The sequence below is a fragment of the Erinaceus europaeus genome, chromosome 7 (assembly GCF_950295315.1).
Source record: "Erinaceus europaeus chromosome 7, mEriEur2.1, whole genome shotgun sequence".
Taxonomy (NCBI): Eukaryota; Metazoa; Chordata; class Mammalia; order Eulipotyphla; family Erinaceidae; genus Erinaceus; species Erinaceus europaeus.
Genome location: NC_080168.1, coordinates 85,448,040 through 85,472,168, shown reverse-complemented (window position 1 = coordinate 85,472,168; position 24,129 = coordinate 85,448,040). Strand labels below are relative to the sequence as shown.

General features: G+C 39.9%; 1 long non-coding RNA gene across 1 annotated transcript; it reads right to left on the bottom strand.

Annotated features, from left to right (window-relative positions):
• Nucleotides 1-4,128: 4,128 nt before the first annotated feature.
• On the bottom strand, nucleotides 4,129-8,979 carry LOC132539295 (uncharacterized). Its single transcript, XR_009550553.1, has 3 exons — nucleotides 8,876-8,979; nucleotides 5,103-5,534; nucleotides 4,129-4,586 (listed from the first exon to the last, which is right to left on the bottom strand). It is a non-coding gene; the product is annotated as an uncharacterized LOC132539295 (long non-coding RNA).
• Nucleotides 8,980-24,129: the final 15,150 nt, after the last annotated feature.

Below are 24,129 nucleotides of genomic sequence, written 5' to 3'. Positions count from 1 at the left end.
CCTGAGGGATTTTACTTCAGCCATTGTCTTCTGGTGCTCACATCTGCATTTATCTGCATTTTATGGCCTTAGGAATCAAGTAGAGAGGGAGATGCTGGTGCAGCATGCAGACACATTGGAGCACTTGGTCCCTCTTTCTGGCTAGGCTACCTGAAGGGTTCAGGGGGCCGGGACTGCTCATGTCCTTCCTCCAGAAAAGTCTTTCCCTAAACAGATCCCTAACAAACTCATGTTTAATAAGAGACATTTTTTATATCTATTTATTTTTTCTTTTGTTGCCCTTGTTTTTTATTGTTGTTGTAGTTATTATTATTGTTATTGATGTCATTTTTGTTGGATAGTACAGAGAGATATGGAGAGAGGAGGGGAAGACAGAGAGGGGAGAGAAAGATAGACACCTGCAGACCTGCTTCACTACCTGTAAAGGAACTCCCCTGCAGGTGGAGAGCTGGGAGCTCAAACCGCGATCCTTATGCCAGTCCTTGATTTTTTTGCCACATGCGCTTAACTGCTGCGCTACCGCCCGACTCCCACTAAGAGACATTTTATAGCAGTCAGCTGCTTGCTTAATAAGGCATTTTGTAAACCCCTAGCTCTGAGCATCATCCTGATAAATATTTAAATTTCATCCTGAAAGGTGAATTCTTATCTTTTTTTAACTGAAAGTAGCCTCTAGAAACTATTGACATTTGAGCAAGTTTGCCCCCAACTCAGAAATAGAACCAGAAACCAGTAGTGTAGTATGTCAGTCCGAGCTCCAGCAGGAAACAGATGGCACACTCAAACTAAGTGAGGAGTGTTAATAAAAGAGCCATGAACAATGGTGTGGAGAGATTTATGGAGTTTGCATACAAAGGATATTTAGACCCTAGGGCTGAAACAACAGAAGGTGATGAGGCTGGGTGAACTCTTTATTACCCCTGGACTAGGGGCAAATGTGCCAGTCTTAGGACAAGTAACTCTGGGGAGAGTCACTGGAGAGTAGCCGTGATGGTTGATAAAAGCATGTAGTCAGTCTCTGTACACAGCAGGAAGGGAATGCAATGTACTGTCCTCCCACTGGGGTTGAGAGTCCATTGATGCAGCTAGCCTGTCAGATCAGCCCTGAGTCATGGACTAGGACAGAGGAGAGTGAGAGCTTCTATAATACAAAAAGAAAATACACAGCTCAGTGCAGTTTGGGGTATGTGCACTAGGAAGCTCCAAGTGTAAGTTCTTCCTTGTAATCCTTTAAAAAATATCTTGCTCCAATAACAATAGACCTTGAGTGGTGGCAATTTGGTTTCTACTCCCACTTTTGAAACTTAAATAAGAAGATAAATCGTATTTACTGCTTATTGTGTTCTAACCTGGCTGGGAATACTTGACAGAACTGACTTGTTTTCTTGCGTAACTCAGAATGCGGGTGGAAAAGTGGTGGGTTCTGATCATGAAAGCTATGAGGAAATTACTTCAGACATCTGGGGCAATAACATCTCACTAGAGACATACAATAGGCCATCTAAAATCCAGAAGAAAGCTGGAGTGAGATTCTCTGGGAAATTAGATTTTTAGAATAATTGTTTATGTAGGGAATTTAGAAAGCTGTAAGCATACAGTGAGAAGATACAAATACTCAGGAATGTCCTAATAAGACTGTATATTTATTTTTTTATTTTATTAGTGATTTACAAAATTATAAGACAACAAGGATATGATCTGCATTATTCCCACCACCAGAGTTCTGTGTCCCCATCCCCCACATTGGAAGCTACAGCAGTTCTCCTAAGGTTGCAGATATGGGTTAACTATTATTTCTACAACTATCTGTATATATTTGCCTTTTTTAAAAATTTTTTTCATGGTTCCATCTTCTCTTCCTTTCGAAGTCATACCTAAACTTACTATTACTTCCGAATGCCTCTATTTCCTCATCTCTCTCCAGGTTCTGATGGAGATGGAGTTCAGAGCCCTATGTTCATCTTCTCCCTATCATTTTTCCCCTGCTAAAAGTATAGACCAAAATTCTTTTTGTGGTGCAGAAGGTGGGAGAAGACCTCATATTTTTACCCTGGGTTCAAAGGAAACTGCAAATCTAACTGGCAAAGTAACCCCTTAACCCCAATAGTTATAGAGATTGGGAAAGGTGAACATACTGGACTGTCAGAAAAGTTAGAATGCATACGCATTATTGTGCACAAGGACCCAGGTTGGAGCCCCTGGTCCCCACCTGCAGGTGGGAAGCTTCATGAGCAGTGAAGTGGGTCTGCTGGTGTGTCTATCTTTCTTTCTCCCTCTCTACTCCCTCTTCCCCTCTCATTTTCTCTCTGTCCTATAAAATAAAATAGGAAAAAAAACTCTTGGTAGTAGTAGATTCACGGTGCAGGCACTGAGCACCAGCAATAGCCCTAGTGGCAGTTAAAAAAAACCATAGAAAAATACATTATGACTTTTTTAGCAGCCTAATTCCAGGATCCATAATGAAAAGTCATATAAAATAATTATAAATATGAACTAGCAAATAGCTCATCTAGGAAGGTGCCTGTTTTTCCATGAGCAGGACCTAAGTTACAACCTAGTCCTCACTCCACTGGGGAAGCTTCAGTGTTGAGGTGTCTTTCTATGTGTGTGTGTGTATGTGTGTGTGTGTGTGTGTGTGTGTGTGTGTGTGTGTTTGAAAACAGTGGCCCAGAGCAGTGAACCCATGGTAAAGACAAAAGAAAAGTAATTATAAATATTTATAAATAGTTATATAGTAGAGAAAGATATAATTTGTGTTATGATAAGGAGAGCTGTACTGGAGTAGAATTTTTATTTTTTCTTATTTAAAAAATTTTTATTATCTTTATTTATTTATCGGATAGAGATAGCCAGAAATTGAGAGAAAGAAAGGAGATAGACAATGAAAGAGACAGAGACACCTGTAGCCTTGCTTCACCACTTGCAAAGCTTTCCCCTTGCAGGTGGGGACTGGGGGCTTGAACCCAGGTCCTTGTGCATTGTAACATGTGTGCTCCACCAGGTGTGCCACTACCTGGCCCCTTGGAGTAGAATTTGTATGTGCTTAAAGTTAAATTGGTACCAATTCAAAGTAAGTTTTTATAACTTTAGGGGCTTACATGTAATTGCCATGGTAACACCAATAAAATATAAACAAAAGGAAATGAAAAGGAAACCAAAGCATGGTTCTACAAAAATCTCAACTTGACACAAAAGAAGAAAGTAGTAAAATACATGCAGGACTGCCCCTCGAAGTTGTGGGATTTGGATAAGCAGAAAAATGGCCAAAATAAGTTCTTCCTAATCAGCAGTTGCCTTAAATGTAAATCATGTAAACTCTTTGATCTAAAGCTAGGCAATGATGCTTCTGGTAGAACCATTCATAAGGACTCAGGTTCAAGCCACTGGTCCCTACTTGGCAGAGGGAAGCTTCACAGGAGATGGAACTGTGCTTCAGCTCGCTCTCTCTCTCTCTCTCTCTCTCTCTCTGATTCCTCTCCCCCTCTCTCCTTGACTTTCTTCTCTCTCTCTCCCTGACTATTCTCTCTCTCTCCCCTCCTGTCTCTATAGGAAAAGAAAGAAAAAAAAACCAAAGAAAAAATAAAAAATGATCACTGAGAATGGCGAAATTCTGTATATTAATGAAACATTGCTGCCATGATCCCACGCTAATACTGACTTCGGTCTGCTAGGTATTTTCTTTACCTTTTGTATCTATCCACTGAAAGAGTGGTTCATGTGGAACCAGTGGCTCCATTATGGAGCAGTAGTGGCATAGCAGTAGCAGAAAACTAAAAAGAAGTTAATTTATTGAGACGCTGGAATCAATTTGGTTTGACTCAGAGTCATCCTCTTGTCTCTTTTGAGAAAAAAAAAATCCCTCTAAAAATTTGTGCCAGCTCCCTGAACTTGAATTATAAATATCACTCAAAATTACAGCTTCCAGTTTTTAATGATTTTTAATAGGTATATTGTTTAGTTTCCTGACAAACTGATGAAATGCAGGCCTGCAGATTTATAAAAATATCTATGACGTTTGTTTACATGGACCATTGTGAGGAAAAAGGACTTTTAAGATTATGAATATATATATATATATATAGTAATTTTTTAAATAGGGGAGCAGAAAAAAATATATTGCTGCAGACTTTAGAATCTGCACCTTGTAGACTTTGAAAATTACTTTTAAATCTGTTACCTTGCCTTAGGACTTCAGCAGCTGGGTATAGCCTGAGTTTCTTTCTTTTTTAAAAAATTTTTATTTATAAAATGGAAATATTGACAAGACCATAGGATAAGAGGGGTACAACTCCACACAACTCTCACCATCAGAACTCCATATCCAATCCCCTCCCCTGATAGTTTTTCTGTTCTTTAACCCTCTGGGAGTATGGACCTAGGGTCATTATGGGGTACAAAAGGTGGAAGGTCTGGTTTCTGTAATTGCTTCCTGATGAACATGAGCATTGACAAGTTATTCCATACTCCCAGCCTGCCTCTCTCTTTCCCTAATGGGGCAGAAGTCTGGGGAAGCTCCAGGACACATTTTTTGGGTCATCTGCCCAGGGAAGTCCAGTTGGCATCATGGTAGCATTGGAACCTGGTGGCTGAAAAAAGAGTTAACATATAGAGGGTTGGGCAGTAGCACAGTGGGTTAAGCACAAGTGCTGCAAAGTGCAAGGACCAGCATTAAGGATCCCAGTTCGTGCCCCCAGCTCCTCACCTGCAGGGGAGTCGCTTCACAGGTGGTGAAGCAGGTCTGCAGTTATCTATCTTTCTCTACCCGTCTCTGTCTTCCCCTCCTCTCTCCATTTCTCTCTGTCCTATCCAACAGCAAATGACATCATCAACAACAATAATAACCATAATAAGGCTACAACAGCAAGGGCAACAAAAGGGGGCGGGAAATGGCCTCCAGGAGCAGTGGATTCATGGTGCAGGCACTGAACCCCAGCAATAACCCTGGAGGCAAAAAAAAAAGAGTTAACATATAAAGCCAAATGAATTGTTGACTAATCATGAACCTATAGGCTGGAATATTACAGATAAAGATTTGAAGTTTCTGTTTTGGAAATAGCTAGTAGGTCTATTTTAGTTATATTCCAAAGGGCCCATGAGTTTACCAGTTTTTTCCTGAGCCTGGAATTTGATTTGCAGGTAGACCCAAGTTATTGTCTGGGGAGATGATATCATGGCTGTAAAAAGGGCTAGAAACCTGAATCAGGGAAGAGAGTAGCTCCCAAATATGGGAAAAGTGTATAAGTATTGTTGATTGTAAACCTCGTTGATTTGATCTGAGGTCCATATTCAGCACAGGAGCCTTCATAACCTCTGCATCCCTGTAGATCCGAGCTCACATTTTGTGGTCATGAGTAGGAATGTTACAATTTGCACAAATTTCAGGACCCATCTTCCTCAGGTGGTAGAGTATGTTATCCAACCTCCCTTTGGAGGATGGAACATTCTCTACCATTGTTGGTCCACATTGAGGTCAAGGTCCTATGGTGGGGGGGGTGCACAAAGGAGCCCATTATGTTGCTCCTGATGGAAATGACCTGTGACAATGGAGAGAGGGATCTATTTGAGGTCTAGGCCCATCATGTCTGTATGGGAATCCCAGGACTCCCTGACTAGGGCCCCAGCCTGAGTTTCTTGAGTAGAACTGACATTTCCAGATGGGTAAGTGGGAGAATGTGGAAGGATCTCATTTTTGTAGCACAGTTTGGGATGAATAGAGCAGTTACCTATAAAACTGGCTTCTTGGACACAGAGGTCTGAGGAAAAGCTGCTGGCATATGACCGGTAGTCAATGGAGTGGTTCACGGAAATAACCCCACATTCTGCTCAGGTGTATGGTGCTACACTTTATGATAGCTTGACAACAACCCTTTTCATCTTTGGCCTCCTGCATGGAGAGTATCAAATGCAACAGTCACAGTAGAAGTGCATAGTATTATTCAGTTGAAACACTCAGATGTTATATAGGGTTTGAATGCTGGCTATTCTCTAAAGGAGACTTCATATTAGACCAGTTACTTTTCTAAAAAATTATTTCTTTCAGTGAGAGAGATAGAGAGAGAAAGATACAAAGAAAGAGACCAAGGCCCTGCTCATGGGTTATGTTGGTGAGGGGGGATTGAACCTTGGACCTCAGAGTCTCAGGCATGAAAGTCATTTGCATAAACATTATGCTATCTCCCAGCCCAGCATTAGATCAGTATCAGAACTCCAACCTAACTTGTCCTGTATGGACCTGATGTATTAAAGACAAAGTCATTTCTGCTTAATAAGAAAGAGGTTGAGAAAATTAGAACCAAAGAAAAAAGAAAGCTTTCATTTTTCTTCATTATATTTCCCACCAGGTCAGGTGACTATTAGCATCTCTTGGTTGAATGCTTTAACCACGGGAAGTGGTACTGTGTTAAGCAAGAATTTTCCTAATCACTGAGAAAATCTGCTTATTAAGTTTGCCAGAAGCTAGTTCTGTCTCCCAGCCAAAATGACATGCTAGTGAATCCTATGCCAGTGGGTGTGGGGTGGCTTATCAGGCTCTCATCTCTGAATGTAGACAGGTACCTAGTAGGTCACAGGCTTAGGCACCGAAGGGCTATATCTAGTTCTACCTCTTCAGGTGGAGGTGTTTTGATGCTTAAGAAGACCTTTGAGGTGGATGTTAGCAGGTATGGTACAGCTGGAAGACACATGTCCCTAACCATAAGCCGGAGTCAGAGGAGAGAAAACCCACTCATGCTGATCAATCAGAGCAGCTTGTACCACCATCTCTCTCCATACCAGAAAACGTACTAAATTCTTAAAAAGAAGACTGACAAGTCTTAGAAGATCAGTGTCACCCTCTGGAGAGTTTCACAATTAGTCCCACTCTTGTAAGTCGTAAGAGATATCATCCCCAAGTGCAGAGCCTCCAGCTGCTAGCCCTTGGTCATATAAACTTGTCAGCACCATTAGTTAGCTTTGCTGTCAGCATTAACTCTCATTCAAGTTCAAATCTGGAAATAGCTACCATTTATTCTTCATTTGCCCTTTCTCAGCCCACTGCATGCTCTTCTGTCAAAGAAAGCCTTTGTATTGTTGAAAGTAAAACACTGCTTCGGAATGGTCACCATGCCTGGGTGTGGCCTGTCTTCAGCAGGCTGGAAGTGGAACATGCCCTTTTGCTTGTATAATCACTGAGTCTAAAAATAGCGGAGACACCACTTACTGTGCTGCTGACACAGAGGCTCATGGGGGATGAATAATCATATGGACAGTCATTTGGGGGCAAGCAATGGAGAACAGTACAGAAAGCCAGACCCCAACATGTGAAAAATCAGTGTTGCAAACCTCAGAAGATGTTTTCAATGTAAACTGAGGGTTTAATCAACTTCTCTGCCTTTTTAATGCTTTCTTTGAAGTTTGGAAATTGCCCTCATTTAACCTGAGGACACTCACCCATAGAGCTGTCTGTGGGTCTGACTGCCAGGCAGGGAGGGGTGGGCCTTCCCAGCATCAGTCTATACAGATGTTCTGAAAGTGGAATACTTGTGAACCCATATCCATATTCCTTTTTACAGTAATAAACCCACCTTCACATTCTGTGATTTCAATTTTTCTAGGACTCCACAGTCGATTCTCCAAGTTTAAAAACTGCTGCTAACAATTTTCTTATTAAAAATATATATGTTTTCGTTCTATTTTGTTTTGATAGGACAGAGAGAAATTGAAAGGGGGGGATATAGAGAAAAACATCTGCAGACCCTCTTTACCAGACTCATGAAGCTACCCCCTCCTTGCAGGTGGGAAGCAGGGAATTGAACCCATGGTAATATGTGTGCTTAACTGGGTGTACAACTGCCTGCCCCCCTAAAAATACATTACTTATTTATTCTATTTCAATGAGAGAGAAAGGTAGAGCAAGATAAACCAGAGCACTGCTCAGCTCTGCTTGCGACTGTAACTGGGACCTTGGAATCTCTGGCTTGAGTCTTTTGCATAATCACTATCCCATCAATTTTCTCACATAAAAATTAATTTTTTAGTAGTAAGTTAATATTGACTTACAAAATTAAAGGCAACAGGGGTATAATTTCACACCTTTCCCACCACCCGAATTCTGCATCCCCATTCCCTCTATTGGAAACTGCAGTAGTTTTCCCAAGATCACAGATATGGATTGACTATTATTTCTGTAACTATCTATATGTTTTTTTGCCTATTTTTTTCTTTGGTCCTGCCTTCTCTTCCTTTCTAATTGGCACATTGATCCATACTCCCCAGTCTGTTTCTATCCTTAGTAGGGTAAGGCTCTGAAGAGGTGAGGTTTCAGGACACATTAGTGAGGTTGTCTGCCCAAGGGCTTCAGGATGAAGTCATAATAGCTTCTGCATCTTGGTGGCTATGGATTAGTGAATCTCTGAAGAAATCCTGGTTATATTTAGCTGAGTTTTGAGGTGATTTTTTTTTACTGCTTTCTCTAGTTTAACAGGAAAGCAATCTGAAAGGCTTCCACTTCAATAACAACACCTCTAGAAGCCACTCCATTTTTTAAGAAATTAATTCATTTTATTTTGTGCACTGGGGTTATCACTAAATCTCTGTTATGGCATTATGAAGCCATTGCTTTAAGTGACTTTTTTTTTCCTTTTTAAAAAAAAATTCTTTTTTTTTTTTTTGATAGAACAGAAAAGAGGAAGGGGAGGTAGATAGGGAGAGGAAATATATAGACAATTAGCAGCCCTGCTTTCATGGCTTGCTTCAGTGTCCCCCCTGTAGGTGGGGACCAGGGGGCTTGAACATGTCCCTATTCATGGTAATGTTTGTATTCAAGCAGGTGAAACACTGCCTAGCCCAACAATTTACTCATTTTTACTGTTATAAAGTGGAAGCAATAATTACTCACTTGGAGTGAAAAGCAAAGTGCATAGCTTGATTTCTTGTCCTCCTTGGTGTCACACATGTCTTCTCCCTTCTCCTTTATATTGATTACATTCATAAACACTGATATAAGAGCAAGTGCACTATATTTTGGGACTGGGTATTTGATAATAACAGCACACTGAGCCCTGGGGCGGAATGTCTTGATATCAGTTAAATAAAATGAGTCAGCATCATGTTGACGTCTTTGAAGCAGGGCTGCCTTGTGTATTGAAGGGGGAAGATGTCAGGTTGTATGGACTTCCTAGCAACTCTCTCCAAGCTTCCAGACACAGCAGATGTTCCCCACTTTGCCTGGAGCAAGAGCTTATGTGTAACATGGGGACAGAAGCAGAGCCATTTAACAGTAAATTATGCTAAAACCTGGAAGGCTCTTTAGGAATCATAGAAGTCCATGTCATTGACATGCAGCCGAAGGTCTTAACTTTGGCTCTGTGCAAGAATATTTGCACGTACTCACACATTGTGAGTCAGCTTTGTAAAAGTTATGTCATTTGTTCTTTCTTTTTTGAAATAGGAAGTTTAGATCTCATTGTATAGTTAAAGAAACCAAGGTTCAGAAAGGGCAGGTGGCCAGTTCTGAGTCACAGAATTATACATACGGGGTTGACACTTAAGGCTGTGTTCTTGTCAACAGGTTATGTTACTGGGTCTGCAGTGAGAGCAGTGTGTCCTCATCAAAAATTTACTGTGTGTCCTAGGTGCTGGAATTGTGCTTATCTCCATAATCTGTGTCCTTACTATACCTAAGTGGTGCTAATAAATTAGAATACATGTGATCTTGGTTATTTTTATTGCATTGATAAAATAAATAAAGACTGGGATTATTTTTTTTCTTCATTATCTTATGCAAGAAAAGAGTGATATTTTCTTGCTCTACAAAGGGATAGAGCTCTTCTCCTGAAGGTGGTATCAAAGCACTTGAAACCAACAACCATGAAATTTCCTGCCAGGTACTGAGAAAGCATCTTGTCCAACTTTGTTATTTTTAGAAATGATATTAACATCAGGGACTTCAGTTCAATTTCCCAAGGCCATACAACTAGATGTTGAGCCAGGACTGAAAATTAAAATGTCTGAGTACTGGTTCAGTTCATTTCTTCTAGGAAATGAGTCCTTTTTAGCCCAAAGAAAAAGAAAAGGGGGAGATAACACAGCAGATAACAGGCAGGACTTGCATGTGAGAGGTTCCAGGTTTGATCCCAAGCACTACCAATAGCCAGGGCTGAGGCTGAGTAGTATTCTGCTTAAAGAATATATGGGGGGGTGGGTTTGCACCCAGTTGAACACACATGTTACCATGCACAAGGACCTGGGTTTGAGTTCCCACTCCCCATCTGCAGGGGACAAGTTTCAAGAGCAGAAAAGCAGATCTGCAGGTGTCTTTGTCTCTACCTCTCTATGTCCTCCTCCCCTCTCAAATTCTTTCTGTCTTATCAAATAAAATAGAAAATGAAAAAAAAAAAGAAAAAAAGAAACAAATAGCCACCTGGAAGGTGGATTTGTAGTGATGACACCCCCAGAGCTAACCCGAGTGGAAAAAAAAAAGAACTTTTTGTATGTGTATCAGATCTTTAGTGTTGCATCATCTTATTAATTACATTAATTATTATATTAACCAAATTTGTCAGATAAATTGAAACTGTGACTTTGACAATGCAATTTAATGCCTAGCTTAGGAAGATGGGTTCGTATAATGCATTTTTGAAAGGATGACACATTTATATTATGTTAATCTGCATTGCAAATACAGTGAACCTCAAACTTCAGTTTTCTCCTTAAGATTTAAGTATTAAATTGTTCTGAGTGTTTATGATATTATATGTGTGAGAAATTGCTATATATGGGATAAAAAAGAACACATTTACACATATGTATTTCTGATACCAACATATGAGGAAATTAACAATAAAGCACATGAATCAAGAGGAAGGTTTGAAGCATTTGGAGCATGTCTGTTCTCAGTTATATTTTTTCTTTCTAATAAAAACCATGTGAGAAGCAAGAAAAGAATCAAGAGCCCAGAGTGATTGCCAAAGATGAAGCAGGGACAACAGAAGAAGCAAAACTGAGGGAATAGTAAAGTACAGACTCAAAAGTACACCTAGTGTCTGCACATAACAGTCACACTTCCAGTTCTTCATCAGATAAGAATGTTTTGCGCACTTTGGGCCAATTTCTACTGCACAGGAAAGACTGTCACTGTGCTCTCAGCCCACCACTTCCTGTGGGAGTCAGAGAAACGGGCTTAGCCCTTGCACTACTTTGACCAGAATGCTCTCAGGACTAATGAAGAGCCTCACTGTTCATTCTGTTACTTGATGGGAAGAGACCACAGTCAGCTGCTAATGGTCATCAGGAATACATTGTTCAGTTCTCAGGTGTCTTGCTTGTGTGCATGCATGCATGGCATGTGTGCGTCCATATGTGTGTGTCTACACAATAGAAAGAGAATGTGTGTGTGAGTGGGTGTATTTGAGTGAGAATGAGTTTAGGAGAGGGTATGTGAATTTGTGAGAGAGAAAGTGTATGTGTGTGTGTGTGTGTGTGTGTGTGTGTGTGTGTGTGTGCATGTGTGGGTCTAAGAAAGCTTTCTTTTTTCTTTTCTTTTTTTGGCCTCACAGCACTCTAATTACTCACCATTCATGCAAGTTAACCCTCTACTGTTGTAATGGTAAGTTTCCTTTTTCCATGACAATGTAAGCAGTTTCAGGTCTAGGAAAAGGTCTTTTTTTTTAATATTTATTTTATTTATTTATTCCCTTTTGTTGCCCTTGTTGTTTTATTGTTGTAGTTATTATTGTTGTTGTTGTTGGATAGGACAGAGAGAAATGGAGAGAGGAGGGGAAGACAGAGAGGGGGAGAGAAAGATAGACACCTGCAGACCTGCTTCACCGCCTGTGAAGCGACTCCCCTACAGGTGGGGAGCCGGGGTTCGAACCGGGATCCTTATGCCGGTCCTTGTGCTTTGAGTCACCTGCGCTTAACCCGCTGCGCTACAGCCCGACTCCCAAGGAAAAGGTCTTAAGTAACCTTAGAGTTGACCCACATCCCACCTCTCAGCTACATGTCAGCTGGGCCTTGGAACCTGTGTGAAGCACGGACACACATTGTTTCTTTACAGCTCCTTCTGGGAGGAGAGGAAAAGTTCAGTGGGATACTGTTTGCTGAGGTTTCTTTCTTGGATTTGCATTCTTAGATCAATTTCTTGTGAGGACAAATGGCAAACACAGATTAATGATATGTTCTCTTTGGATTTGTCATGAAACAATATTCAAAGAAGTTCCATCTCTGATCATCTCCAGACTTCTTCCCAGTAGTCTTTTGATTTGCTTCTCTCTGTTCTCCACCCTGACTACCACATGATGTTAATATGGAGACCTTGAAATTTGTTTCCCTAGACCCATTACCACCTAGCAACTGGTAAATAATCCTACTGTCCACTCCCATCTCTCTCTGGGTGTTGCAGGTTGTGGGTGAGGGGAGGGTATCTGGCTCTCCTGTTCAAACCCAAAGTCCCTAGGTTGCTGCTCATTAGACCTGGCTTTTCCTTGAGAACTAACTTCCTTCCTTCCTTCCTTCCTACCTTCCTTCCTTCCTTCCTTTATTTCATCCTTTCTTTTATTTATTTTTACTTTCTTTACTGAATGGTTAATAAGTTATAGTACAGTTGTTGACACATGGGTATAATATCATCTCCCTGTGACATGTGCCTGCACAAAACAGTCATCCTGGGAGTCAGGCGGTAGCGCAATGGGTTAAGTGCAGGTGGCGCAAAGCACAAGGATCGGCGTAAGGATCCTGGTGCGAGCCCCCTGCTCCCCACCTGCAAATGGGTTGCTTCACAAGCGGTGAAGCAGGTCTGCAGGTGTCTTTCTCTCCCCCTCTCTGTCTTCCCCTCTTCTCTCCATTTCTCTCTCTCCTATTCAACAGCGACATCAATAACAACAATAATAACTACAATAAAAGAAAAGAGAATAAATAAATATTTAAAAAAAACAGTCATCCCCAACTTAGATAATTTTCCATCATTATAAACCAGGAACCCCCAAACTCCCAGCCTTTTCCTTTACCCTTCTTTATCAGCTCAGAGTGCTTTGATTTGATGCTATAAACCAAACCCAATCCAAGTTTTCCTTTGTGTTCTACATGGGCTCCTGCCCTCATTCCACTCTCAATCTGCTGTCTTGGAAAACACTGGTCTAGGGGCCAGGTTCCTGAACTGGCTGAGGGCCCTGGAACCTTTCTTAATAAGGGACCCCCCCCCCCCCGAGTTGCTTCTAAGGTGATGCTGTGAATCTAAGAGCAAAATGCTAAATTCTCATACAGGGGAATGCTACTGAGATGAGATGCAATGACATGCCCACCAGCCACACAGTGGAATATTGAAGGATCTGAAAGACTCAGATCTGAGCTTGGTTTTCTCATCGGTATTCCAGGGCAAGGCAAACAAAGCTGCTGGGAGCACAGACGGGGGGAAGCTGGGAGAAGCCTCAGCTTAGAGGACTGGGTTTTGGGGGGTTTTGATTATTTTTCTTAGTGTGTAGAAAGAATTATTTATTTTCATTAGAAAATCTGAAGGACTAGAAGCTCCAGAAACTTTGGGTGGAGAGTGTATAATTTGCAGAGAATTCCGGGGAGGGTGGAGCACAGGGAAAGAGAATGACTGATGTGACCAAAAATTCAAGAAATGAGAGGAGCCTAAAAATTGCTTTTATAAATATCAGATTGTTAGCTGTTTCTAAAGGCACCGTGTTTTCAGCATTTTTTTTTTTTTTTGCCTCCAGGGTTATTGCTGGGGCTCGGTGCCTGCACCACGAATCCACTGCTCCTGGAGGCCATTTTTTCCCTTTTGTTGCCCTGGTTGCTTTATCGTTGTAGTTATTATTATAGCTGTTATTGACATCATTGTTGTTGGATAGGACAGAGAGAAATGGAGGGAGGAGGGAAAGACAGAGGGGGGAGAGAAAGATAGACACCTGCAGACCTGTTTCACTGCCCGTGAAGCGACTCCCCTGCAGGTGGGGAGCCGGGGGCTCGAACCGAGATCCCTATGCCGGTCCTTGCACTTTGTGCCAGGTGCGCTTAACCCACTGCGCTACTGCCCGACCCCCTGTTTTCAGTATTTTTTAAATACATATTCTTACATAATGATTTTTCAGCGAAGCCCCCATGTAGCTCTCTAACCCAAGATAATTTTGAGTAATTTCATTTCTTACATTTGGGATGATGAAAATAGGCACCGAAGCAGATTCTTGACTGTCCCCAGAGGAACTGGGTATTTCCCTCACCCCACATCCACTGAGAATCACTGTAGTGCAATCCTACAAATGAAGAGAAGCCAAGAGATGGCCTCTTGGAAGTCCAATAGCTGATGAGCTGTCCACCAAGATAAGAATACACATTTCCTGTCTGCTAGTGAAGAGCTTTTTTTCTCAATAAGATTTTGTGTCCCTAGAGTTCAAATGCAGAATGTGATATGTACTCAGAGTTTTCAATTCTTCACATTTTTTAAAGTGCTCAAAATATTTCCTTGGGGAGAGTTATTCTAGGCATCTCTGGGAAATAAGCACTTGATGTATCCATCACCCAAATGGTTCTTTAGTTAAAGGAAGAAGCACTGATGTTAGGAGCAGAGAATAGAGTCCCAGCCCAAGTCTCACTCTGCTTCTGAACAAAGAGGAGTAAATGTAATGAGGATGAGTTACAGAAAAGAAGGCTGCAGTGACTAATTGAATTTAGCATAGCAAAAGCTGATGAACATGGTGTATTATACCAAAGAAAAGGACTCTGGGAAAGGAGGCCACAAAGGGTGCTTAGAGGGGACAGCTTTGGGGTCCTGGTACATGATGAAGGAAAAAGACCTATGTTAGGGGAGTGAAATTGTTTTGCATACACCTATCACGGAGAGATGAGAAATTGTACATGTGTGTCAGTAGCTGTACTGTAAAACATTAACTACCCCCCAATAAAATGATTAAAAATATTTCAACATGAGAAAAAAGAAATTGATATACATGCACCCCAAAGCAGTAGAATAATTCCCACATTTTGGATTTCGAGTATAAAACTAATCAGTCCAGTGAAAGGAGAATTCTTAAATCCTTGTAAGTGCCCCCAGGAACCTCTAGAAATTTAAGCAACATTCTCTAATTAATACATATGGGACTTGACTTTGTTTTTCAAGATAGGAAAAGTACAGTTTTGCTGTGGAACCACAAAGGAAGGTAGAGGATTTCATCTTGAAAGATATGAAGTGATCTCTCTATCAGAGTATGAAAGGTGGACTGAGACTGGAGCAAGGGTGGGAACTGTAAGGGACAGGAAAGGACAGCAGTCCCTGGAAGGAATGTAAGAGAAGTATCATAGGGGCTGCTGAGGCTTTTATAAAGGGATTGGAAAGAAAGGAAACATGGCTATCCTGTTTACTAATGAACTGCATTATTAAATTCAGCTTTTCACAAGAAGAAAGGAAATATATCCCTAGAAATCATTTTTTTGAGAGGGGGCTAGAAATCTGAATATCTTTTAAAAATTGACCATCAGAATATATAAACATGCAACTGTTAAAAAATAAAATTAGTTCAGAAGCAATCCAAGTGACTCGCTAATGTGAGGAGTCACAGGAGGGGAATAGCCTTGAAGAAGATAGAAAGGGGACTTGAGGGGTGCTGATGATGTTTTGTCTCTGCACCTGTGGGATTATGTGATGGAAACTCTTTAGGCTGCACAAGGCACAAGGTGACCCATGCACATTTTTAATTAATTAATTTTATTTTATTTGTATTGCTCCCAGGGTTATAGTAGTGCTAGGGATTGATACCAGTATTACAAATTCACTGCTCCCAGTGGCTATTTTTTTCCTTTTTTTCCCTCTTCTTTCTATTTTATTTGATAGGACAGAAAAAAATTGAGAGGGGAGGGGGAAATAGAGAGGGTGAGAGACAGAAACATATGTAGACCTTATTTCCCCATTGTGAAGCTTCTGACCTACAGGTGGGAAGCGGGGGCTCGAACCCAAGTCCTTGCACACAGTAATGTGTGTGTGCAATTGAATATACACCACTGCCCAATTCTCTTCATGCCTTTTTTGTGTGTTACACAGAGTCAAAAATAAAAATTAAAGTCTGAGGGGTTTTAAATGGTAAATGTTATAACTATAGTGGTGGGAAAGGCAGAAACAAAGGTAGAGTGGCAAGGTAATGAGATTACAAAGCTATGTGTATTTTTTTTTCTCAAATCATTAGAGCTAAAGATTAAAGGGATAGGAATTAATCCAGGTACAACCACATTTTACTTTTGTAATCCATTTGTTCCTATGTAGTTCAACCCTGTACCGCATAGGTTTTCTTAATAGGAATTTTGTACACTTACTTTAATTAGGTCATCATTCTCCAGTTTTTCTTTTTTAACAGAAAATCTCAATTTCATATATAGTTTGATTAAATTGAATTTTATCCAAATTTGTAGAAAGGAATGAAATCATATAGCTGTATATGGCACTGAGTGAAAGACTAAAAAAAGAAACCAAAAATAATTCTGTTATTAATTAGGCAGTCAATTCAATACTATTTATCCTTGAGGTTCTAAAATACGTCAAATGTTTTGTTTCTGTAGAATAATTTATTAGAGAGCTAATTAATAAATTATTAAGTCTAATAATTTATTATTAACAAGCTATTAAAGTTAATATTAATATATTACTAGAACTAATAGTCTAAGAATGACTAATCTAATTATGGAGAGACTAATTATTAATAATGCAAAAGTGCTGCATTGTTCAATGCTGTCTCTAATGAAGCAGAACTATAAATCTAATAGAATGAATGAATGGTATTGTAGAGTATGAGTTTGACTCTTCCCATAAAAAGTGTTGAAATAAGAACCATAAGGGCTGAAATTGAACAGATAATCAACTGAAAACTCCTTATTTATTTCATAGAAATGATCTGATAGAGATCAAATGTGATGTTCTTTTATTCACTAAAGTTTTCAAAGACATTATTTACAGCACTGGAAATTGTAGTTGACATAACTAGCACACAGCATTCTGTGAAGATGTTAGAAGGTTTAAAAAGGTAAGAGATAGAAAATAGGAGATATCTCTCAAATTCTGTATCAGTACCACTGAAAATCAATTGTCAGCACAGTGGGTGGGAGGGTCTTGGAACCAAAATTCAAAGCAATATGAATTGAAAGTATAAACTACTTTACAGTTGGAAACATAACTTACCAAGATATGACAAAAACAAATAGCTAGAGTTTAATCTGTCTTTACAAGTAACACAAGTGCTCATATTAAGCAGAAGGAAAAAAGATTTATTTACTTATTTATTTATTTGTCATTACTAGGTTCAGTGACTGCAAGAAGAATCTGCTGCTGCTGGCAGCCGTTTTTTCCCTTTTCCTTTTAGATAGGGACAAAAGGAAATTGGGAGGGAAAGGGGAGCTACAGAGGGGAGGATAACACACCTGCAGCACAAGTGGGGACCAGGAATGTGAATCCAGGTCCTTGTGCATGGTAATGTGTGTGCTCTACCAGGTGCAACATTACCTGACCTCTGGTGCATATTCATTGGTGAAATCTTGAATAGACCTGGCATTAAAGAAAGAGAGGGAGAGGGAGAGGGGGGGAAGAGAGAGAGAGAGAGAGAGAGAGAGAGAAGTAGGAATAGGAAGTACTTAAGTTGTTCACTGGACAAGAGATTTGGCTACCCAGCATAGGCAAAAACAAACAAGCGTTTGGCATGAGAACCAGTGGGTCAGAAGTCAGTTTCCCAGCTCTTTCCCTCCATTCTTTCATCTTGGGATATTTTATTAATAGAAATATAGGGGATTCAGCATGGCACCATCATTTCAGTAGTATGGCTCATCTTATAAGTAGAGGGGCTTTGAATTTATCTCTCATTAAGACATTTGGAAGGTAATGTTAAAACAAATCATAGATAAACATGACAAAGGTTTTCTGGCCAAAAGCAAACTTATGAAAGATAGTAGTAAAAGATAACCCTCTGGGAAAGGTCTGTTAATTACTAATTGTTAGGGAGGGTTGTAGCTGAACATTCTGAAAAACAAACAAACACCAACTGTCTTTAACCAAAAGTATATGTATTGGGTGATTTCAGGTTGAAACAAAGTCTCTTCTTAGCTGGGTATCAGAATTGGCTAGATAAGGATGACACATCTTATTAAAGTAATTATGCATTCTTTGTATATGCGAGTGTAGTGGGCTTCCCTCTGCTGGACCCTAAGAAGGACCCCACAATGGAAAGACTCATTCTAGCAAGAGAAACAGTGAGAAGTAAAGAAGTCTTAATTCTAGTCCCAAGATGACCATTATGAAAGCTACTTACCATCTCTAGACTTTTGGAAGGAAAAGTGAATTAGATGACCTGCAAAGTCCCTTACTGTCCTGAAATTCTGCAACTGTTTGCTTGACTTAGAAATCAGTGTTATCCACTAAAAAAGGCATCTTTTTCTTTGTCAGGTTCTTCTGCCCCAAATGTTTCAGGTCCTGACATGGAAATGATAAGGAGCAAAGAGCATCTCTCTTTGATCCTGTAGTTAAAATATTTAGTTTCTGGGTGTCTGAAACATTCTCTTCAACTAAACATTGTAGCCTTGACATAGCTGGATTAGGACTCAACTATAAACACACACTACTGGCAAGCCCCCACAGAACAGTTGACTTGCAATGACCTTGGGGTTTTAAAGCATAACATAACAAGTGTCTCATTATCATTCTGTGGCAGATGAGAGAATTCCCCTCTGGTTCAGATGATTTTCAGTGCCTTTGTTTGTTGGGTAGTAGCTAGTAGGATTTTTTAAAAATACATTATGTTATTGAAAAGAGTAAAATTTATTTTAATAAATTGTATTTATTTACATATTGGCTAGAAACAGAGAGAAATCCACAGAGAAGGGGGCAATAGAGAGAGAGAGAGAGAGAGAGAGAGAGAGAGAGAGAGACCTCTATCACTGCTTTGTCACTCTTGAAGCTTTCCCCCACCACCTGCTGCTGAAGGTAGGGACTGGGGGATTTACTATACTCAGCATCTTATGCTGTGATGTTAATTTGAGCTGTCTATTTGGGGGGGCTATTCTAATCTTTTAACACATGACTAATGTGATCATTTCCCCCCTTAGCATGGTCTCTGACTTAATTAACAACTGGTGTGATTTTCTTTCTGGTGTTGTCAGACCATTAAGACTGAAGCCTGCAGCCTTATTTAATAGTTTAAAGCCCCACAAAACTGCTTTTTTATGGGACAAGGTTGTGATTATGAAGTGGTGAGTTCTGAGAAACCTTTCTACAGGACCACATGAACTACTGATTCTATAGTGCAAATGGTCTGTGTTTCAATCAGAAAGCACTGTAGCAAAAATAAAATCCTCCATAAAACCTTTGATGTAACCTTAACAAGCATGCCCTTTGTATGGGGTGAAGTTTGGAAAAACTTGTTCTCAGCTCAGGTCCCTCTCCTTTTTTTTCCCTTTGCCATCAGGCTTTCATCAGATTTCTCATCGCAAACCCTAGAGGCAAGAAGGGAGTGGAAAGGCATGCTCAAAGTATTAAAATATAAGAATTTCTAGCCATGAATTTTGTATCCTACTAAATTATCCTTCAAATATGAGGCAGCAATAAAGATATTTATTTCTTATTAAACTCTTATAGCTGAAGAAGGCAGACTTGGTTAAGGTCACATGCCCATAGTTCCCGCCTACAGGGAAAAGGCTTCCCACCTACAGGGGAAAAGCTTCACAAGTGGTGAAGCAGGGCTGCAGGTGTCTCTCATTCTCTCTGCCTCTTTTTATTTTTTACCTCCAGGATTATTGCTGGGGTTCCTTGCCAGCACTATGAATCCACCGCTCCTGGCAACCATCTTTTTTTCCCATTTTATTGGATAGGACAGAGAGAAATTGAGAGAGGAGGGGAAGATAGAGAGGGAGAAAGAAAGATAGACACCTGCAGACCTGCGTTACTACTTTTGAAGTGACCCCTCTGCAGGTAAGGAGTTGGGGTCTTGAACCAAGATCTTTGAGTGTGTCTTTGTGCTTCGTGCTGTGTGCTTTTAATTTGTTGCACCATTGCCCAGCTCACTGTCTCTCTCCCTCTTTACCTCCTCCTCACCTCCCATTTTTTCTCTGTCTCTATCCAATAGTAAGTAAATAAAATATAATTAAAAACATTAAAAATAAATATATAAATAAAAAGAGTAATTATTACTGGAGGCTAGGCAGCAGCACACCTGGGTTAAAGCCCCTACTTCCCACCTACAAGGGAGAAGCTTCAAGAGCCTTAAAGGAAATACTACAGGTGTCTCTCTACCTCTCTCCTCCTCTGTATTCTTCACCCCTGTAATTTCTCTCTATTCTATCAAACAAAGAAGAAGAAAAGATAAAGATGGCCTCCAGGAGCAGTGGATTTGTCATGCAAGCATTGAGCTCCAGCAATAACACTGGGGGTGGGGGGTAACTACTACTAACAACACAGCATCTTTGGTTTTACCATGTGTCTTGCTATTAACTTATTTCAGAACAATCATACAGCACCATGTTTTCAACCCTGCTTAGTAATTTTGTTCTTAGATTTATTGGGATATAGTTATATATCTGTAGTTTTATTGGGAATCTTAATAGCAACTCTGAAAATTATACTCTTAGAGAAGAGAGATAGCATAATGGCTATGCAAAAGACATTCATGCCTGAGACTCTGAGGCTCTAGGTTCAATCCCCAATACCACCACAAGTCAGAACTGGGCAGTGCTCTGGTTTCTCTCTCACTCTATATATTTCAATAAAATAAAATAAAATAAATAAAATATGAACATTTTTTAAAAGAAATGTATGCCCCTAGATTTATAAACTAAAACCAGTTTTGAGAAGCAACCTCAACTGGAATCAAAGGGATATGCTTTTATAGTTGAAGCACAATGGTTTGGGCAGAGAGTGAGCTCATCTGGTATAATATGTTCGTTACCATATGTGCAGGTCCGAGTTTGTGGAAAATAGTACTTACAGATTGTAAACCAACAAAATTCAGAAGTTATAGGAAGCTTTACAGAAGTTGAATAATTTAAGTGTCATGGAGATTTTTATTTGAGTCTATAACAAACTTGATTTGATAGCTCAAGAAACTTATGATTAAAAATAAACTTGTGATAAAGTATTACACTATTCAGCTAAAAAATAATTATGAATTAACACAGGCTTTATTGTTTATTACTATTATTTATATATTAGTGATTTAATAATAATTGACAATATTGTGGGATAAGAGGAGTATAATTCCATATAATCCACACCACCAGAGTTCTGTATCCCATCCTCTCCATTGGAAGGTTCCCTATTCTTTATCCCTCTGGGTATATGGACTCAAGATCTTTATGCAGTGCAGAAGGTGGGAGGTCTGGCTTCAGTAATTGCTTCTCTGCTAGATGTGGGCATTGGCAGGTTTATTCATCCCCCCAGCATCTTTCCTTAGTGGGATAGTATAGTCTTCTGTCCAGGGAAGTCAGGTTGACTTCATGGTAGCATCTACAACTTAGTGGCTGAAAAACATTAACTTTATTTTATTTTTTATTTTTTTACTTTCTTTTTTTTCTTTTCTTACCAGAGTACTGCACTGATCAGCTCTGGCTTATGGTGGTGCAGGAGATTGAACCTGGGCTTTCAGTGCTTTAGGCACAAGAATTTCTGCATAACTGTTATGCCACCTCCATCCTATGCAGGATTTATTTATTTTTGAATTTTTATTTATGAAAGGGAAACACTGACAAAACCATAGGATGAGAGGGGTACAACTTCACACACTTCCCACCACTAGAACTCCATATCAAATCCCCTCCCCTGATAGCTTTCCTATTCTTTAACCCTCTGGGAGTATGGACCCAGCGTCATTATGGGGTGCAGAAGGTGGAAGGTCTGGCTTCTGTAATTGCTTTCCTGCTCAACATGGGCATTGACAGGTTGATTCATACTCCTAGCCTGTCTCTCTCTTTCCCTAATGGGGCAGGGCTCTGGGGAAGCTGGGCTCCAGGACACATGGATGGAGTTGTCTGCCTAGGGAAGTCTGGTTGACATCATGGCAGCATCTGGAACCTTCTTCTGAGAATCCCAGGTTGAAAGCTGCTTCTTTTCAGAGCCACGAGGTGTTGTCTCCAAGCTGCCATCTTGGCTCTGCCCCAGGATTTATTTTTATAATATTACTGTGGAAGTATATATTCCTGGAAGAAAAGTACCCAAATAGAGTATATTTTTCTAAACATAATGGTGTCAAGTCATTTCTAGTCAAGAGCAGTAAGGTGAGCATGCTGGATTGTCATGGTTTATGTATCTCTGTGACCTCATGATTCTGTAGTTACCTTTGATGGGGCAAGTCTGCTGGATTTGAGTAACTAAATTCAAGGGAACATAATGAGAAGGAATTATGGGACAGAAAAGTTTTTCACCTGGATAATGCGCCTTCTTTATCATGGATAGTATACTAGGTTCCAGCCTGACTGCCACCACACTGGAGGAAGTTTCATTTCTGTCATATCCTTCCCCCTAACCCCCAACCCCAACTCTGTCTGTCTCTCTTTCTATTGAAAAAGTTATGCTGGAGCATTGAAGCCCAGATAAAAACAAAAAGAAAAAACATGAAAGAAGGAATCATTATTATAGGAGAGAAATAATATGAATCTCCAGTTTACCATCTCAGCTGATAACATTTTGCTTCCATTCAAATTTGAAAGAGTACATATTTAAAAACCAAAAACATTTACTGGCTGATTACAGAGCTGTGATGGTAATGATGCCAAATCAAACCCTATGAATGTTACTAGGTACAGAGAAGGCCATTGGTAAATGTTTGTTAGATTAAGTCTGACTAAATGTTTGCGAGTTGTTTCTAAATTAAAAATGTCAGGGAATATTAAAATAAAAAAGAGCCAAGTACTACTTAGGAGGACTTAAAAATTAAAGTTCATGTGATGAGATTTCTAATCAGTGATTCAGCTCACAAGGATTTTCTGAGAAAAATTTGAATTAATGATTATAAAGACTTGAACTTTAAAATTATTTTAATGTATCTTTGTCTTTTTACCATATTTGATGAGCTTGAACAGTTTGACTGTTTATGAGCAAATATTTATGAAATGATTTCCAAATGCCTGATACTATTCTTAGTCCTGGGAAAGCAGAGGTGGACAGTACAGAGACAAAATCATCCCCTCATGTATTAGAATTTATGTTGGAGTAGGGAAACACATGTATTAATTATCTTGCATAGCAAATACACATAAGTGATATGGAGGAAAACAAAAAGGAAGGGGAAGCCAACGAAGGTGAGAGGAAAGTATTTTTATTATAAACAGAGTGGGCAGGAATGCATGGCTAAAAAGATGATGCCTCTGAGCAAAGTCCTGAAGAAGGAGGCAAGATGTGAGCCCTGCAGGAGTTTGAGGGACAAACACCCAGGAAAAGCCATCAGCAACACCTGCCAGGAAGCCCAACCCTTGTTTGAGGATAGTGAGGAAGTCACATGGGAGGAGGAGAATGGGCAGAGGAGTGAGTAAAGGCACTTAGATCAAAGTCGTGATTGTAGAATCAGATCACTTCAGAACTTAAGGGTTTTTAAAAAAAATTTTATATTTATTTATTTTCCCTTTTGTTGCCCTTGTTCTTTTTATTATTGTTGTAGTTATTATTGTTGTTATTGATGTCGTCATTGTTAGATAGGACAGAGAGAAATAGAGAGAGGAGAGGAAGACAGAGAAGGAGAGAGAAAGATGAACACCTACAGACCTACTTCACCACCTGTGAAGAAACTCCCCTGCAGGTGGGGATCCTGGGACTTGAACCAAGATGCTTACCCGGTCCTTGTGCTTTGCGCCACCTGTGCTTAACCCACTGCACTACCACCTGACTCCCAGAACTTAAGTTTTAATGAAAGGATTCACCCATTAATACCATCCATCTCCAGAAAAATGTTCATCTTTCCCAAATTTAAACAATAATTTACCTATTTCCTCCTAATCCAATCCCTGGCAGCCACCATTCAACTCTCTGGTTTTGTCAGTTCACTTACTTCAGTTATCTCTTACAAATAAAATCATATTTGCCTCTATGTGAGTGGTGTATTTTCTTTAGCATAATGTCTGAATCTTTTCAGGCCTTCACAGTTCATCTGTGTTGTAACGTGTCAGAACTCCTTCCTTTTTATTACTGAATAATGT